The sequence below is a fragment of the Thamnophis elegans genome, chromosome 4 (genome assembly GCF_009769535.1).
Source record: "Thamnophis elegans isolate rThaEle1 chromosome 4, rThaEle1.pri, whole genome shotgun sequence".
Lineage (NCBI taxonomy): Eukaryota > Metazoa > Chordata > Lepidosauria > Squamata > Colubridae > Thamnophis > Thamnophis elegans.
In genome coordinates, this window is record NC_045544.1 from 63,642,660 (window position 1) to 63,663,237 (window position 20,578).

At 39.8% G+C, this 20,578-nt stretch overlaps 1 long non-coding RNA gene across 1 annotated transcript; it reads left to right on the plus strand.

The window, feature by feature from the left end:
• The first annotated feature begins 12,253 nt into the window (after positions 1-12,253).
• Positions 12,254-19,813, plus strand: LOC116508076. Its single transcript, XR_004255272.1, has 3 exons — positions 12,254-12,334; positions 17,172-17,268; positions 18,439-19,813. It is a non-coding gene; the product is annotated as an uncharacterized LOC116508076 (long non-coding RNA).
• Positions 19,814-20,578: the final 765 nt, after the last annotated feature.

Below are 20,578 nucleotides of genomic sequence, written 5' to 3' on the forward strand. Positions count from 1 at the left end.
CAAGCAAAATCGTATATCAGAGGTTTATGCTATTCCAACTTAATCCCAATGGTAGATTCCTCCAAATGTGCATTTCTCTTAACTGTTTCTGTGTACATCAGGGGTGTCAAACTCACTGCCCACAGGCCTGATGCATCACGTATGGTCCATGCCCGATTTAACAAAGGGAGAAAAAGTCATCATGTCACATGACACCACCATGATGATGCAAGTTTCACACCCATGGTGTACAACTTGAAAATATAAGTGGTAGGATTCAACCTTTGCAAAGCACCTTTTCCAATTCTGAACCAATTTGTGTCTCCATATTCCATTCTTATAGTAGTTGCTTGAATGACCTGGATGTAGTGTGGTGATATTCCCAGTTCTTTGAGGCCATTCCAGAGCTTGTCGTGGTCAATGCAGTCAAAAGCATTTGTGTAAAAAAAAAACAACCCACATATTTTGGGTATTCCTTTGCTTTTTTCCATCATCCAACATAGATTGACAATATGATCACATGTGTTCTTCCTTTACGAAATCCCGCTGTCTATTATATTGGATTGGATTCAAAGATTGCTGGATTATTTTCAAGAGAATTTTACTCATGTGTAGTATCAAAGCTATGGTTCAGTGGTTGGAACAGTGTTTTCTATCTTTCTTTGGTATTGGGATAAATATCAGGATATTGGGATAAATATTGACCTATTGTTTTGGCCACTGATAGGAGTTCCATTCATTTTGGCATAGCACTGTCGTTTTGTTGGCAGTGGTCTCAACAACTCTTCCTGAATTCCAACAACTCCGGGGGCTTTGCGTTTAGGCAATGGTTGAGTGCCTTCACTAGTGATGGCGAACCTTTTAGACACCTAGTATCCGAATTGCGTGCATGCAAATGCTGAAACTGAAATGTATGTGTGCATATGAACTCGTGCATGCGTGGACATTGTGTGCGTGTGCATGGACATGCACGGACATGTGCAGCAGAGACCCGAAGACCAATTGGCTGGCAGGAGGTGGGGCATCCCAACATCAGCAGCCGGCAATAGATAAGATCTTTCTCTTTCATGAGCTTCTGTTTTGTTGTTTGCAGGGAAAAACAGAAGCTCACAAAAGAAATGCCACAGAGATCTGCCCTGGGGCGATGGTGCACATGCTAGCAGAGAGGCTCTGCATGCCACCTCTGCCCCGTGTGCCATAGGTTTGTCATCATGGGTTTACACCCAGAGGATATAATAGTCTTTTTAACTATAATCCCTGATCAACTGCTAGAGCTAATATTTAATCAGTAAAAACAATGGAAGTCCTCATGACTTTTAAATGTTCTAACCTGTTTCAGCCACAAGTGACTCAGAAGTTAGAAATCTGGGGTATTTAGCCTCCATACATTTAATGAATGCATATCAGTGGAAGAATATGTAGAAGGCATCCATAAGTATAAAATAATTCAAAGAAAAACAGAGCAGAACAATTCTTCTATTATTGTTTTCTATGAGTATAGTACAGGGAATGGAATTACACTTAATTAGCTTCTGATATATTATGCTGAACACCATTTCCTCTCTGAAGTGTAATTTTCTATTCTCTCAATCTTACACAGCTTGTTGGTACCTAGAATTAGAAAATAATTTTCAGGTGCTTCAGGGGTAGTTATTTTTATATGGTTACACTGAAAACACAAGCGAACTCAATGAGAATTTAATTGTGAATCCCATTTTTAGTTATATTCACATTTGGATGAAAGTTTTTCCTATACTGAAAAAGGAATCCCCAAAATTAACAGCTTCCATTTAATAAGATATACTACAGTATGCCAATTCTTCAACATCTTAATGGATCTAATCTAATGGATTAGAACCAGATTTAACTGCAACTCACCTGGGTCCCCCAACACACTAAATTAGGCTAAAATGATACATGGTTTGATAACATAGCTATTGTAGTATGCTGTGTGAATCAGGTCATTACATCAAGAGACATTATACTTTATTTAGACTTATACAGTTGCCAAGTTCCCAAATTTTGATCCATTGTCCATAGGGATATTTCACTGGTTATATGAGGGCTTGTCATAAGTCACTTTTTTCAGTCCTACTATCTCTTTGAACAGTCATAAATAAATGATTGTTGAGAACTACCAGTATTGTATGACTATCTCAGTGGTAATTTGTCACCTGATTTAGAGTTTAGTATGTTGGGTGAATTCAGTAATAGGCCTGAATAAATTGCTTGTGATCCAGCTTCCCAACGTAAATAGATGTTCAGCTGAGATCCATCATGTTGTTGTTAATTAACCAATCCAAAAATACCCAGATGATTAGTTTTGATCCATGAATTGAAAATAATATGATTCTATTGGGGGGGGGGATTGTATCTAGCTTCAAATTCAGAATCAACAATTACTTACCATTTTAAAAAATCAAGTAATTTTTAACTTTCCCTATAGTTTGACTCTGGATATCTGAAGACATATTAAGTAATCTGCAATTCTGAATCTTAGTGTTACAGCATTCTGTACTAGTGTAAAACTAAAAGAATGAAGCTTACTTGGAAAATATTTTTAAATGATGCAATTAAATAAGCCTGCAAAGGTATGCCAGGCACCATGTTAACTAAAACTTTCATAGCTTGAAAAGATCGAACCTGAAGATATGACCAAAAAGCCACAAAAATATACATTAATGTTATCATTATAGCTATATTTATATTTTTATAATCAGGAACCACTTGATTCATACTTTTTCTGGCTACTGTTGGTTTTGACAATAGTATGGCTTGAATTACAAGAATGACTATCTCATTTCTAAAGCATTTATTCCATCTCATCCCATCTATGTTTAATCATATTTTAGCTGTTCCATTGTTAAATTAGCAGTTACCTCCTTCTTCTAGTCCCATCCAATGACAGTCTCAAGGTGTGTAAAACTGTGTAAGCTTTATCATAAGTTACCCCAGGGGGGAGGTCATAGTCATATGGCTGACCAGGACTGAGAATACAGAGAAGATAGGAATTGGTTTGGGGACAGCAATTCTGTTCAAATAGATTTTTGTTGACTCAAGGATGAGTGGATTGTACAGTATGTCAGCAATTGGGGAAAGGCTCTAAATGTGCACCCTATAATATCACCCACAGCTATAGCAGCATAGCAGAAGAAACCATTTCGAAGCATATGCTTGTGTACCCTGTAACAAAGGAATTCCACAGTTTTAGACATAGCCCTGCTAAGATGCTAAGATTCTGCTACCTGGATTTACGAGGAAGGTTGTATAGACATATATTGTCACACTGGAAATATAGGTGCCATCAGGGTGGGACTTTTTAGCAAAATTAGGAAAGGGCTTCCAAATTCATCAGGGTTGGCTAGGTGTACTTTTGATATAAATTATGTGATCTGTGACATCATCTAGAACTAGTGCATAGAAAAACATTGGGCTAGCTAGCAGTAATATTCACAGTTTCAGAGAATAACACCTAAATAGCATTTTTGTTCATCTACTTGATATCTCAGAAATAGCAGTCAGTTGGGACAAAAGCTAGCCATGATTGCTTCACTAGTATTTTTTTTAAAAAACCACTCAGAGTCATTTCTTTTTTATTGCCAGCAGTTTTGGATTGTTTCTAGAAGAAAAATGGGATAGAATATTTGGAAAGTAATTAATGAATTAAAAATGGATTGTATGTTCCCAAGCTATCATCTATTAATAGAAATTACCTGTTAAGATAGATGAGATGGACAGCAAATCAATCAAATAAACAAATAAATAAGATCATCAATACAAAAAGGAATAAATTAACCATATTTAGATAAAACAACTTTTTAACCTGCTGTCTTCCAGATGTGATGTCCTACAATTCTCATCATTCCATTTCTGTGTGGGTTGGAGATGATTCTATTTGTATTCCAACCCATCAGGTGGGCACAACGAAATTTTTTTTTTCAGAATGGAGATTGTGTAAAAAGTAATTTTTTCTGATTCTGTGAGCCACATGGATTCTAAGAACCCTGCAAAAACCAGTTAGAAGTATTTGCATGCAAGCCTTCTGTGACAGGAACTCCTAAGGTATGGAAGTATGCTAAGATTCTTTTAAAACCATTCCAAAAAAAAAAAAAGGCTTATAGAGAATTCCTCTTGGGTCTGCTGGCATAAATCATGCCATAACTTACAGCAACAGCTTTAGCCTAACCACCACAATTCAAGCAATTAGCTGGGTAATTGGAAGATGTTAGAAGCACACCTGATCTTTAGTTATGAATAAATATATGCCAAATTGCACTCTTTTGCTTGTGGTGTTTGAGTCAGAAAGTTTATGCTGTTTAGTTTAGATTGTCTGCATTAAAGTAACTTTATGTAAATATAAATTATTTGGTACAAAACAAAATTGTTTATAATCACCTAATTATCCAAGTTCTTAAGGAAACTATTCAATACTTTGCTTATGAACAGTTGTGTGGATGAGGAAGTGAAGCAATCTGTGCCAAATTCATGTATCCCTTCCTCTCTCTCATAAGCTCCATTTTATGATAGAACCATCCCAAGCATGATAAAACTGCTAGAAAAATATCAAAAATAATATTGAAACCATTAAAGAACCTCCAGATGAAACTGATCAGCATAATAAAAAGTACAATGGCTTATCATTACCTCCTTTTTAGAATATTTGTTTAGTTCATTGTGATTTACCCAACAATTTTCAATAGAGACAATGTCCATCAATGGTCATCTAAAACTGCACTCTCCATAGAAATGATTAAAATAAAATTGCTTTTACTACAGCTTTATGTGAGTTCTGGAATAAGAATATAAAATTATGTTTAAAATTATTTAAGGCAAACCATCAGCTGTGTTGGGCTTCATTTCATTTCCAGAATAATGGTAGGTTATATTCTGACATTTCTGGACAGTTTCACGTTAAAGATGATTGTTCTTGATTAATAAAGTACACCCTTCATAGTTTATTCTATTTAAATTTTCTCTTGTGCAGCTCTTCTTTTCTCAATCCCTATTTCTTTCATTATAGTTAGTTTCATTCAAGCCTCCATGAAAATCTCTTTTCCAGACTTTGACTGCATTCAGCGCTATTTGCCTTTACTAAGATTGTAGCTTTGAGTTTTCAGACCTAAACATTTGCACCTTCTTTGTGGCTCCCATGTTTTTTTAATTGAAAACACGTGTGCAAATATGCTGTATTTAAGTGGCATAGTCACACAGGTTTGCTGCTGAAGGTAATGATAGGTTTCTAATGCAACAGGGAACTATTTGGAATTCGGAATCTTGAGCAATGTTTACATTTTGGAAATGAGACTAAGTTCCAGTTTCACCTGGTTTTAATGCCAACATTGGTCTCTCGCTCTCTCTCTCTCCCTCTCTCTCTCTCTCGCTCTCTCTCTCTCTCTCTCTGTCTCTCTCTGTGTGTGTGTGTGTGTGTGTGTGAACCACTGTATTCTTTCTTAAGCACTCAGGGTTCCACATGGCTAAAATTCCAGAGGTTAAATGATACATGCATTTTATTACAGGGAGATTAGCAGTGGTTCATTCCTGATGCTTTTTCCTGAAAGCATGCTCATTTTTAGTCCTTGATTCCCCCCCCCCAATTCTTGAAGTGCTTATTTTGATTTACGTCTCAGTATCTCCCAGATCCACCCAGAATGGAGGATCTGGCAGGTACAGTCTGCAAACTACAATCTTGCCTCCTCCCTTCCTCCCTCCTTTATAATGAAAGAACTTGGAGAATGAATAAGGGACTGAGAAGAGGCAGACAGTGACTCAAAGCAGCTCTGCAGGGCCGAAGCCCTGAAACAAAAACAATTGGAAGCAATTGTCCTCACTGAAACTGCCCTTTGTAAACTCTTAATTTCTCTGCAAGCCAAAGTGAGATGCCACTTCTTCTTTGGTCCCAGACTTTTTAAGATGTTGCCCCGGAGGCAAACAGCATTCCTGAAAAGCAGCAGGGGCCACAAGAGGCTGCACAAGCAAAGGAAGTCTTAAGCCAAGAAAGGTAGTGGAAAAAACACACAATGCGCAGAGAGTCTTCCAGCAATCATTGCCTGAAGGGTTTATTTTAATGATATGTTTTGCTCCCTGCATAAAACTCATCTACAAAAAGTTCTTCTTAGGAGTTATCAAATTTCCTTAACATTCAGTATTTCATAATCTCTCAGAGTGATTTGTTGTGGGCCAAAATGAATTTGAGTAATTACTGAACAATGGCAGAAAATGCATCTCTCATTTCCCCTGAAATAAATAAACAGGACAATCAAAAAGGGATTTTGTGACTGGCCATGTCCTCTGTGACAAATTATCTGAGATTATTTGATGTGTTCTCAAGATTCTCCTTGGTTTACACTGCTAAGTTCTTGGACTTTAGTATACTTGAGTCTTTTTCTTTGAATAGGAGTAGCAGAAGTTTCTTGGAGTAATGCCAATGATATACTCAGGACATGGGGGTTTTCGTGATTTTCACTAATATTTTTTTCTGTGTAATGAAATGCAAAAGGTCCAAGTTCCAGAACACTTTGGGAGTATGCAAATAATAGGCTATCTCTGATCAGTTGAGACTAATCTTTAAGCATCCAAGATCATGTGGATGTGCTCTGTGGCTTCCTGGATCATTGCCTTTGATGTTATTTCTATTATTTGAACATAGAAGGCTCTTCTTAATATTTTACATATTATGTAAAAGTTCTAATGGTCATCAAAACACAAAATCCAGAGAAATAAATGGAAATGGAGGCTTTCAGAAGACCTAATTCTATCTGAATGTTCTCCTACTGTTTACAACTGCTATTAAAACACAAAACACCCTACTTTCCTTTCCCAGCCTACAGTTGACAGATTGAAAGTGTTGACATGCCATTCTTGGCTCTTTTCTCTTTAAAGAGTTTCAAAGGTTTATCTCACTTGTTAAGCTACATATTTTTATATATGTTGTGGCTTACAAAGTTGGGAAAAATGATGGCCCACCTTTTTAAAATATAAATGGACTGTGTCACTAAATGCCTTGTAAATTAGGAACATGGCTTTAAAACCTAATGTGATGTCTCCAGGGGATCAACTTGTAGCCTCTCATCTCCAAAACTGGATAAAGAATATCATAGTATCATACCTCCCCTCAAGAACGTGTGGCTAGCCCCATGCAATAAAATCTGGCTGTGCTTTTAAACAGGCTTTGGTGGCTGCGTGTTTTAAACTATCTTCACTACAGCATAAATAATGCCATCCACTTTGAAAGGTATGTAAGGTTAATCCTTTTAATTCTGTAATATATCAAACAGATATTTGAGTCATAGCACAGTTAGGCATCAAAGTTATATCATCTCCCTGCATCTTTTTAAAGATCCCTTTAAACTGCTAAAGATTCCCCCCCCCCTTAGTTAAAGGTTCCCCCACACATGCGTGCTAGTCGTTTCCAGCTCTAGGTGGTGCTCATCTAAGTTTCTAAGCCAAAGACCCAGCGCTATCCGAAGACATCTCCGTGGTCATGTGGCCAGCACAACTAAACACCAAAGACGCATAGAACGCTGTTACCTTCCCACCAAAGGTTGTCCCTATTCTTCTACTTGCATTTTTTAAAATGTGCTTTTGAACTGCTAGGTTGGCAGAACCTGGGACAAGTAACGGGAGCTCACTCCGTTACGCGGCACTAGGGATTCGAACTGCTGAACAACTGACTTACTGATTGACAAGCTCAGCATTTTAGCCACTGAGCCATCACATCCCTCTTCCCCCTCTACTGCTGGTTCTTTCTTTCATTCTATGTAATACCACACATATTTTCTAAGTCTGATTTCTTAAAGTAGGCTAAATACCAAGACAATGTATGAAAAACATTTCAATGAAGCCAAGGTTTGCACCTTCCTATTTCATTGTAGCTTCAGAACCCTGATAAAAAAGGCCTTCTAAATGCTAATTTTCTTTGATCAGAAAAGCACTCCCTTTGTCACAATAGCAGATAGGCAGGAAGAGGGACCAATAGCAGCCAATAACTGGGTGATTGAAGCCTTGCCCCATTTTATATGCATGCAGTACATGTTACGAGGGGGCAGGGCTTCAATCAACCAGTCACACCCACTATTTCAGTGCATTTGACCTCCTTGTGGACATTCCTGAGCACATTCGCTGTAGCAGGGGGTAAAAGCTGAGACTTCGTTTAGAAATAACAGGGTGATTGAATCCTTTCAAATCTCTACCACACCAAAATACAGTGGATAGTCACATGGTGGTAAGATGCTCCCAGTGTCTGAAAAACCAATTCATTTTAGCCTGCCTTGCTTCCTGAAGCAAGGCAGTTTTCCAGAGGTAGGTTTTGCACACTTTATAACATTTAAATATGCATGCTCCTATTTTCCTTGTCCATAGCTCAATTGCAGATATGTGAGCAAAAAGCTTTCATTTATTTTAGCACTGTTCCAGAGGTGGGTTCCTACCAGTTTGGACTGCTTCGGCCAAGTAGGTAGTAACTTGGCCGCACATGCCCCTGAACTGGTTCTATCGGAGGCACCTATGGTGCCGCCATCTTGTTTTTTGCTTCTGTGCATGCGCAGAATCAATTTTTTCATTACTGCCCATGTGCACATCAAGCGCATGTGCACCCGAAGTACATCCCTGAGGAAACCAGCAGTAAAAGAATCCAGACGCCACCCCTGTTGACTGTTCACCTGAATCTCGAGATGCAAATGTCCTACAAAGCCTTGGTACTATCCTTTATATTCATTATATTCTTGCTACTATCCTGTGTGTGTGTGTGTGTGTGTGTGTAGTGGGATCTCGCTGAAATGTTGCCAAGACAATCTCAATCTTACACGGAAAAAGACCCGAATACAACAAGACCAGCATACCTACACCTGTGAAAATCTACAAAAACAAATATCTTACCTCTACAGGGAGGAGCACATCTGACTACCAAGCCAAACTATCCAACCTACTCCAAGACCCCGCTTACAGATCCCACCACCTACCTGGAAAAATCCAAAATAAAAGGCTCTCCCATCAGTGAAGAAATCAAGCAAAGAATCATCCCCAGAGAGAAATCATCAAGATACCCCAAGCTCTATGGCCTCCCCAAGATACACAAAGAAGGAACACCACTCAGACCCATAGTCAGCTCCATAGGCTCACCTCTACAGAATCTTGCCAAATTTCTTGCCAAACAACTTCAGCCCTACACAGAATCCCTCACCTCACACGTACAAAACTCACTCCACTTCATAGAAACAGTAAAGAAACAAAACCTACAACCCAGCAACCTATTTGTGAGCTTCAATGTCATATCCCTCTTCACCCAAGTGCCTATTAAAGAAGCCTTGACAGCTATCCAGAACAAACACAAGCCTCCTAAACACATCCTAGATCTGACCAACCACTGCCTAACCAACACATACTTCATCCATAAAGGACAAAGATACAAACAGATAGAAGGAGCACCCATGGGATCACCCCTCTCACCCATCATCGCAAACATACATGGAACATTTTGAAATTAACACCTTAGATAAATCTGAACACAAACACAAACTCTGGCTTAAATATGTTGATGAGACTTTCGTGATTGTGCCACACCGAAAAGAAAAACTGGACAACTTCCTCACACATCTCAACAGCCTACACCCCAAAATGCAATTCACTATGGAAATAGAAGCAAACAACCAACTTCCCTTTCTGGACGTCCTAATCTACAAAAAACCCAATGGCTCCCTAGGATACACCATCTACCGGAAAAAAACACACATCAACCACTACTTAAACACACAATCCCAACACCACCCTGCACGGATCAACTCTGTAGCCAAGACCCTCATCTCCAGAACCAAATGCCTAGCTGACAAAGACCACCTGAAAATTGAATTACATACTCTTACAAATGTATTAATCTCCAATGGATTCCAAAGAAAAAAAATTACCAACCTAATCCAAAGGGAGACTCCCTCCAAGAACCAAGACACAGAACAGGACAATGGCATCACCCTCCTCCCTTACATCAAAGGCACCACAGGTAAAATCAGCGAAATTCTCCACAAACACAATATCAAGACAGCCTTCAGCACTGCCCAAAAAATAGCCAACAGCTTAAGAAACCCCAAAGACAAGATCCAGTTAGAAAACCAAGGAGTCTACGAAATACCATGCAAAATCTGCCCTGCCGCATACATTGGACAAACTAATAGAATAAATGCACGCATAGCAGAACACAAGGACGCAGTCAGAAAAAAAGAAAAAAAACTTCCTTTTCTATCACATTAAAGCAACAGGACATGAAATTGATTTTGAAGGAACCAAATTAATCTCCAAAACAGAACACTTCAACAAGAGAATAATTATGGAAGCCATCAAAATAGAGAAATACCCCCACAACATGAATAAAGATGACGATACCTCCCACCTAGCAGACATCTGGAAACCAGCCCTAGTCAACAAACAAACCCCACCCACCACCCAGGTCATTACAACACAAAAGAACAACAGACACACAGCCAACACCTCAGCCGCACAGGATGATATGAAAAAGCCGACCAATCTACAAACATCAACTCCATCTACCAATCAGGATGCAACTACACAGCCAATCAACCCACTTACAGCAACAAAGCCAGTACTCCACACACCCCCACCAAGATTTATAGAAAGACAACAGCTCCGACCACGTCTTTCTTGCACAAGCACGAAGATCTCCTTTATATTTATACTAACCTTTCCTAGGCTGGAATTTTAAAAACCCAAGGCTTGAAAGTTTTAAAGAAAAGATTGGTCAAGGATCGTATAAGGACTCCTGCCTTGGGAAATAGGTTGGACTAGAAGACCTCCAAAGTCCCTTCCAGCCCTATGATTCTAAGATGAATAATATTTAGTATTAGCCCTGGTTCCACCCTCTCTTTTATCCTGGCTTAATCTCGGTGTGAGAGCCAGCCCCTGGCTTGTTTTTAGCCTTCTGTTTTACACAGCTCTCCTGATGCATTCATCCCTTGGCACTTAGTTTTCTTTTATGACTGCAAAGTTTCTTTTGAACTGCAGCGTAAGCAAAGAAAGCCAGACATTATGGGTGTCTGTGTTTATGTTTTGCAGGGACAGATATGAAAGTGAAGGAGCCACAATTGCTGTGAGGGCTAAAGAGGAATGCTGGCAACTTCAGCTCTCTTTGAAAAACATCAGCTGCCTTGGGTGTGCTGGAGGCATCTCTAGTCACTGGGCACAGTCCTCTTTGAACCTGGCCAGAGTTTAGACCACTTGGCACAGGCATTCTGCTTATCCGGAATAAGTATCATTTTTCTCTCTGTTAAAGCTATCCTTATTTTTGTTCTTAGCCTGCCTTAGGAATACCTGTTGCCTATAGCACCACCTGTTGGAATTTGTGGGCAGTTTAATGATTAACAGATGATTAAACAGATAATTCAGATGAAACAGGATGCTGAGGCACAACAAAGTATAATTTATTGCCATGCTAAAAGCTAGCAGGTAGAGTAGCACAAACCCAAACGCCATAAAACTCAGAACTGTTAATAATTTACAGTTTCTCCAATGTTCTAAATCTTCTTCCCGCAGAACCTGCAATGAGGAGAGACTTTTTAAGAACATTGGGCATGTATGAGCCACAAACTTTTCCTGCTTCAGTAGGATTGCCTTGCCCCTGGAGGTAGCTCTTTGGGGTCCTTCTTTTTTTTTTTGAAGTCACTGAACAATTACCAAATGCTGTTTGAGCTTCTCTTTTGGTTTGCATACATGGCATTACATCATCTCACAAAGCATCCTTCACTCAAAACTCTGCACAATGGAAAGCAGTTGGTCCTTCTCAATTGGGGGTTAATAGTTGTCAAGGGAATGCCACATTCCAGCATCAGCTGCGAATGCCCAGAGTGTGCTGTAAGGAGCTGGCCAGGAACAGGCCATGGGAAAACTTTGTGTATATTTTACGGGACCAAACTCCACACCCACCCTACTTTCTCCAAAATAATATACAGAGGATAATAGGAACTCTTCAGATATGCTGGAACTTTAAGGCTGGGATGGGCAGTAGAGAAGCCTGGGAAATTATATTCATGGCAGTTGCTAGTCTATTTCGGATATCTAAAGGAAACATGGGCATGGACAGAAGGGATTTGATGCTAAAGAAAGGGAGGTGGGGTTTTTTTTTGGGGGGGGGGAGCTCATTTGTGTAATAATTAACTTCCGAGAAGAGCAAAGTTCCAAATCACTTGACAGACAGAATTATGACATCCTTTGCCCCCACCTTTTTAAAAAAAAATCTTCAGCTTACTATTGCAGTTAGAAACAACAGTTTCTTGTCTCTTCAAGGCTTTTAATTCAATCTAAGCAACACTGTTTACTAATGGCTGGTATTTCTGAAGCAATACAGGCTTTTGAGGTATTTTTTTTTAGTGATATCAAATAGCCAGATGCTCAGAATTTAGGATATGTGTATGTTTCTCTTACTTTTCTAAGCTGTGCAGACAGGAAAAAATGAGGGAAAATAAATAATATATAAAGGGTATTGTTAAAAGTGTGTATGTATGTTCACAGCTCTGGAAAGCTTATTAAAGGCAGCTTTAACTGAAGAAAAGTTAGCTTTTAGTTAAAGAGAGAAAATGTTCTTATGTAACTAATTTGCAAAGCAACAATCTGACCTTCATATACCCTGTAACAATGTGATTTTTTTTAGTGGTCTCCATTCAAGTTTTATCATGTCTTGATTCCAGGATGTGATTCTTTGGACAATGGCACCCTTTGTGTACACACATGCACACACAAAGGCAATATCAGCAGGCTTGAAAAAAATGGTAAAATCTAGATGACTGTGTTTCAGCCTTGGCAACTTTTAAGATGTGTGAACTTCAACTCTATGCTGGCTGAGGAATTCTGCGAGTTGAAATCCACGCATCTTAAACGTTGCCAACGTTGAAAAACAATGGCCTAGGCCAGGGGTTTCAAACTCCCAGCCTGCGGGCTGGATGAGTCACACAATGACCACGCCCATACCCAGTTTAGCAAAGGGGGGGAAAGTCATGATACGTCACGTGACGCCGTAAGTTTGACACTTCTGTCCATGGCAATTTTTTTTTAAAAAAACACACAAATTCTAAAGAATTCCCCCTCCACCTAATAAATAAATAGTCCAATGAGAAAAATGTAGGCCGCACAATTAGGGAGTGAAAATATTGGAGCTCTGAACTGTTTTGTTGAATTGTTTTACTTCTCAATAATTCACTGTTGTTCGTAACTGCCTATTCTTTATATTTTAAACAATGTTTGGAAAAATCCTCCAACTTCAATGATTGCTGTTGTCTTCATGATCTCTTTATGGGCTTCCCAGAAACCTCTGTTTCGGGGCATAGAGTGCTGAGCTACAGAATGCTTTGGTCTGATCAAGCACAGCTTTTCTTGCATCCTTGGACTGTTGTGCTCTTAATTGGGGGATGATACATTGGTTACATAGAAAGACTGCAATTTGGACTGACCAAAGCTTTCCTTAAGCTCCATCAACCTTGGGTTGATATGGGGAATGCTGTAGCTTCTCCTGGATAGGGAAAAACAACCTTGCAATAAATTAATGCTGTAATCTACAGGTCCTTGCACATTGAAAAGGAAGGGAAGAATATAGGAAATCAATAGCCAGGAAAGTAGAAATAAAATTAAGTTGCAGTCCCAAATTTCAAAACAAAAGCCATGTATAAACCTCTGTAGTGTGAAATCTGGAGACACAGTATTCACGAATAAGGCAAGGTATTCAAATAATGAACAGTAAGAGTCAGATAAGAATCTGTTAAACAAAAATAATTATATGGGTCAAATCAAATGTTAAATACTGATATGAGTATGAAATTAAAGGGTACTCTCTTCAGTACCATCATGCTGGCTAAACTTTTCTTTCCAAACAATTACATGTAGAAAAGGAAACTATAATTTACTGAACAGTTTTATATATGCAGAACAAGAAAGCTGCTTTTCGTTTTGGGTGGGGAACCAGAAGACAATGTCCTAGAAGCAGAAGACAATGGCATTGTTACAATAGATCTTAATGGATTTGGTAGCGATAGCAACATTTTGAATTGTAACCTGCCCAGGGTCACTGACTGAGATGGACAGCTATAGAAATTGAATGAATGAATGAATGAAATGAAATGACTGCTGAGATTTAGGTGTTGCATAACCTGTAGTCTTATGAATACAGAGTTCAAGTGCAACTGGGTTTCCAGTTCTTTGAAAGACAGTGGCAGCTTTTTCTTCTGTTAACATCAGAGGTGGGTTTCTGCCAGTTCTAACTGGTTTGGTAGAACCAGTTAGGAGAGGTTCCACCGGTGAACCTGGAAGTTCCAAAACGCCTGCCCCGGCCCTGTTGCTCGCTCACCCCGCCTGTTTGTATTTGTATTTGTATTTTATTATTTGTATGCCGCCCTTCTCCGGGAGGACTCAGGGCGGCGAACAATTCAAGGAGGGGAAAAAGGGGAACATAAAAGACAAAATACAAATAATAAAAGTAGACAACAGTCGCACAACCATAATGTCGAGAGGGGAGGGAACTCATCACCCCCAGGCCTGCCGGCAAAGCCAGGTTTTGAAGGCTTTTCAGAAGGCCTGGAGAGAGGTGAGAGCCCGAATCCCTACGGGGAGTTCATTCCAGAGGGCCGGAGCTGCCACAGAGAAGGCCCTCCCCCGGGTAATAGCCAGGTGGCATTGGCTGGTAGATGGCACCCGGAGGAGGCTGACCCTGTGAGATCTAATGGGTCTGTGGGAGGTAATTGGCAGCAGGCGGTCTCTCAAGTACCCAGATCCAATACCATGAAGGGCTTTATAAGTTACGACTAGCACCTTGAAGCGTATCCGGAGACTGATCGGTAACCAGTGCAGCTCGCGGAGGATAGGTGTAACGTGGGTGTACCGAGGTGCACCCACAATCGCTCGCGCGGCTGCGTTCTGGGCAAGTTGAAGTCTCCAAATACTCTTCAAGGGCTGCCCCATGTAGAGCGCATTGCAGTAGTCCAGTCTTGAGGTCACGAGGGCGTGAGTGACTGTTGCGAGTGCCTCCCGGTCCAGGTAGGGATGCAACTGGTGCACCAGGCGAACCTGGGCAAATGCCCCCCCTGGTCACAGCCGACAAATGGTGTTCTAAAGTCAGCTGTGGATCCAGGAGGACCCCCAAGTTGCGAGCCCTGTCTGAGGGGTGTAGATTTTCACCCCCCAGCCTGAGTGATGGAATATTGACCAAGTTTTTGGGAGGGAAACACAACAGCCACTCGGTTTTGTCTGGATTGAGTACAAGCTTGTTAACCCCCATCCAGACCCTAACAGCCTCCAGGCACTGGCACATCATGTCAACCGCTTCACTGAGTTGGCACGGGGCGGACAGATACAGCTGTGTATCATCCGCATATTGATGGTGTTTTATCCCGTGCCGTCGAATGATCTCACCCAGTGGCTTCATGTAGATATTAAATAGCAGGGGGGACAGGACCGAACCCTGAGGAACCCCGTATTTCAGGGGCCTAGGGGTCAACCTCTCCTCCCCAACTAAGTAGGTAGGTAAGTAGATAGATAAGACAGACAGACAAGACAAGACATAGATATATACAGATTATATGATTATACACACACACACACACACACACACACACACACACACACACACACACACACACACATATATATATATATATATATATATATATATATATATATATACACACACACACACACATAGAGATTCGCACACCCACCCACACAGCGTGATATACAGTACTGATTTACTATACATATAGGACTAATATACTGGATAACCACACCACAAAGTTTTGGGAGAGTACCATAATTGTGAACTAAGTGGAGGTGCATCCTGAAATCAACCCAAAATTTAGCAGTGAAGTGAGAGAAGATTCCTGTGATGAAGGGAAAAAAAGAGTTCTGGGATCATGATGATTGACACATGCTTATCCCAAGCATGTTTAAACTCAGTTAGTGATGACTGACCTACTATCATTGGAGTCAGTGATATTGAAGACTGGCAAGGACAGTCCTTCTGTAAGTAGCTCTTTTATTGTTTTGTGTACTTATTTTAATCTTATTTAAGTGGTAAGTACACAAAATAATAAATTTCCTTTTTTATATCTTTTTGTAGATCATCCATTGGGGCAAAGAATTCAGTGACATTGTCTTGGCCACTCCCACCCAATCACATGACTGCCAAGCCACTCCCACCCAGTCATATGACTGCCAAGCCACTCCCATCTGGTCACATGACTGTCAAGCCACTCCCACCCTAGTCACATGTCCAGCAAGCCAGTCCCAGAAAGCAGGCCACACCTATAGAAGAGGTTCCAAATTTTTTGAAACCCACTACTGGTTAACATCATTGCCAAAAGTTATTGCTGGTCAGTGAATTCTATCCATCTGAGTACCCCTACCCATAAAGCAGGTGTTCTAATCATTTGGTACTTCCTTTGATTATATGAGAACAAGATGTAACATAATTAGCTGCCAAAAGGATAATGCTAAGTGAAGAATCAAAATGCCATTTATATTATGGAGAAATCTTCTATCTTGCAAACACTACACATTGATACTGATAAAATAACCTTTATTGTCATTTTCCTGTGAACACACTGGCACACATTAAAAAATGAAGTTCTGATGCTTGCTCACCAAAGTCAGTCAGTCTGTCTGTCTGTCTGTCTGTCTGTCTGTCTGTCTGTCTGTCTGTCTGTCTCTCTATCCTGATATGATGAGGACAAACCTGTGTGCATCTTGCGATCTTACGTTACCTATCCCTCCATCATACAAAACATGATGAGGGGTGAGGGACCTGAGGTATAGCAACATTTGGAATGTCACAAATATGTTCATTTCCCCCTCCCATGGCCATTTATTCGTGGGAACTCATAATTGGAGTGCCTGTGCATTGACCCCAGGGACCTTCATCAATGTCAGTCACCTGGAGGAATGTTCATCACCTTGACCAGCATTGTGTCAACAGATAAAACGTAGCATTGAACATTCCACAGCTGCAGGAACTCTTTGAAGCTTCCAACTTTTCATTGCCACCAACAAAAAATGAATATATCACTAATGGAATTTTCTCCCATTTGTTCTTCAACCTGCCAAAACAGCAATGGACTTTGCACCAAACTCACTTTTACCAAGCTTTGGGAAAGATAATTTGGAACTTGCATAGCCTAGGGCAACAAATTTCTTTAATACTACCTTTGGTTCAGTTGTAGGAATGTTACATGTTCCAGAGCTCTGCAGGAAATGAAAAATGCCAGTGTAACTAATACATCTATGAAGAATTACAACTAACAACATTCCCAGGTGTGTTTATATCTGGAAGTTTCAAAGGTAAAACGATCCAGACTCATCCTGACTGGAAATCCTGGGAATTGAGATACAGTAGATCAGTTTTTGGGGGACAGATGCAATAGATAAAATCAAACTTGATGGACAGGTTGATCAATAGTTCTATTTAACATAAGGTAGCTTCTTGTGTTCCTAACACCAGCCTAGCAGGTTTCCTTTCTCAATTTTCTTAGTGTGGATTTTTTTAAAAAAAAGCTATACAGTATATGAATTTCAGGGAACTTTGAAAGGAAACAATTTTGTTTCTACTACTAGCAAGGCTATCATAGTCCTCCAGTAGCTTCATTTCTTGTATGATGAGGATCTGCTCTACAATTTTTGTTTAGTACAATGGTGGTTTGGTTTCTAAGTGGTGGTTTCTAAGCAATCATTTATGACCATCATTATGTGAAGAGTCATCAATGATGGCTTAAATAAACTGATTAAAGCGAGCCTCATTTAATATGTGTTGATAAATATTCATCATAGATTTAGTGTAACATTTAAAACTAGCCACTGGGGTTCATTCACTATTTCTTTTATAGCCACCCAACTCTAATGGGTTCTGGATGGCATACAAAAGAAAAATCCATAAAAATAATTAAACATAAAACTACACACAGCCTAGAAGAAAATGATCTTACAAACATGTCAAAGAAAGCAAAACAGAATTCTAACAGTACTTTAATATATAAGCCTCAGGTCTGGAAACTGGACCAGGTCTTAAGGGCTTTCCAGAACCCTTGGAGAATGGAAACATCCACAACAATGCTTAGAATCAGTATAGAGCTAGAAGGGACCTTAGAGATCTTCTAGTCCAACCTCCTGCTTAAACATTTCAGACAAGTGGCTGTGTAGTCTTTTTAAAAAAAATAAAAATAAAACAACAACTCCAGTGATGAAGCACCTACAACTTCTGAAGGCAAACTGTTCCACTGGTTAATTATTCTCACTGTTAGGATGTTTCTCCTTAATTCCAAGTTGCATCGCTCCTTGATTAATTTCCATCCATTGTTTCTTGTCTTGTCTTCTGGTGCTTTGGAAAATAAGTTGATTCCCTCCTTCTTGTGGCAATATGGGTCCCGTTTTTGGCCTCTGCATGTCCTGCTTTTGGCTTTCACATGCCCCATTTTTGGCCCGTTTCAGGTGGTGCCGGTGTGCAGCAGCAGCAATGGGTGGTGATGGCGATGATGAGTGGTGGCGATCTCCGCAGCCTGGAACAGCTGATAGACGGTATTCCAGGAGGACGATCCAACTGCCAATCAGCTGCTCGTGCTAAATCAGGCTGTGCTGAAGCTGACCATGCTGTTTGTTGTTTATTGCAAGGAGGCAAATTGATGGGAGGCCGAAGCAGAAGGGTGGGGCTGGTGGACGGGGCTTTGGCAACATTCACTATATAAGATGCACAGACATTTCCGCCCACTTTTTGAGGGTAGGGAAAAGTATGTCTTATACATTGAAAAATACTCATCACACTTGAGTTTGATTTATAATAATACGCAGGTGGCAAACCTCTTTTTATACTTTTGTTAGCTCATCAGATAGGCCACTACGCAACAAAATAAACAGGATGGCCTGAAATGCCATGCCCCAGGGACAGATTTTTTTAAAAAAAAATATTATAAGTAATATGCATTAGTATCAAATGCTGACAATATTATAAAAATCACAGCATCCAAATTATCAATTGGCTGAATTTATCACTGCATAATGCAGCATCTGTGTACTGCTTCAAGAGATCCTTCACAGTTTTGGCAAATCAAATCATACCTGACTTCTGCTAGCATTTCATACTTATCTGTTTGCATATTTATTTATTCTTTCAATAAACCGATGCTCCACGGAATAATGCAGCATAGAGAGACAATCTATAATAAAAATCTTGCTATAATGGGATAAATTTCCATGTACTCACACAGCACGATTGCTTTTCTTCTCGAAGTGCAGTCATGCATATCCAAAGGGCAGCAGAGAATCAAAGCTTCAAAGCCAGAGGTCAGTGCAGCCTCACCCTTTTAAAGCTCTTAAGTAGGATCATACATAAAGTGCCTCATCTTTTTTTTAAAAAAAATATCTTAAATAGAATCAAATACAGTTCTTAGATAGGATGAACACATTTAAGATAGCATTGTGTTTTCTTTACAGTGACTATTCAACTGTTAAGACAGAGACAGACTAGTTTATTAAATAATGTTTAGGGAGATAATGATGCTTTTTTTCAGTTTGACTCCCCTTGCTTTACACGGGGATGCATCAGGAAAGCAGAATCCTTTACTTCCTGCATCCATAAATATCCATATTTATATCTAACTTACTATAAATCATATCTATAATTCTGTTACTTTAATTTAGACAACGATGAAGGAGTATATGAATCAATATGGATAAGTATTGGCTATTTGCTTTTATTATGAATTGCTTATGTTACAATATAATTGTTACATGGGAATATCAGGCCCCATAGATAAAGGAACCAAAGTAGGGAGTTTTCCTGGCTGATAAATCCTTAAAGCATTCTGCCGAAAAACAACTTGGCAAAGGCCGGGCAGCCACCCTGTAATGGCTCCTCTCACTTTTAGGGATCTGACACACCCCCTACACAAGGCCATAGGAATACTCCACAGATAAGATAGACAGAGACAGGAGCTTGAACAAAAGACTTTAAAGATCACGTTGGTAACAAATCTTTGTCTCTGATTGGATAAACTTTGTTTCTATCTGCCTAAAATGTATCTAATACTCTGAGCCACTCTTGCAGGGTGTGGCTATTCCTTACATGCATTTGTTTGTATGTTTTGGATATAGTTTTGTCACCTAGCTTTTGCTATGGCCATAAATAAAAGCTGATATTTTGCAAGCCTCGTCTGAGTCTCACTCTCTTTGGCATTTCAGTGGCTCAGGGAAACTGCTGGAACCTTACAATTGGATTTTGATTCTTGTGGATTACTCAGAGTGGATTACCAGTATATCTTGATCTATATTTTATCTATTCCTGACTTCTAAAGTATTCCCTCTTCCTTCCCCTCTTTGCTACCAGGTCTAAGTATGGTAGGCATTCTTTGTTTTCAAAAGTGGATGAAATCACTGGGTAAAAGTAAGTCTTTATTATTTAGGCTCTAGATCAGGGGTGTTAAACTTATGTCGTCACGACATTGTCACATGATGTATTGGTACTTCCCCTCCCCTTCGCTAAACTGGGCAGGGCCAGCACGTGACGCTGTCAGCACGTGACGCATCCAGCCCGCAGGCCGAGTTTGACACCCCTGCTCGAGATCAATGGGGAAAA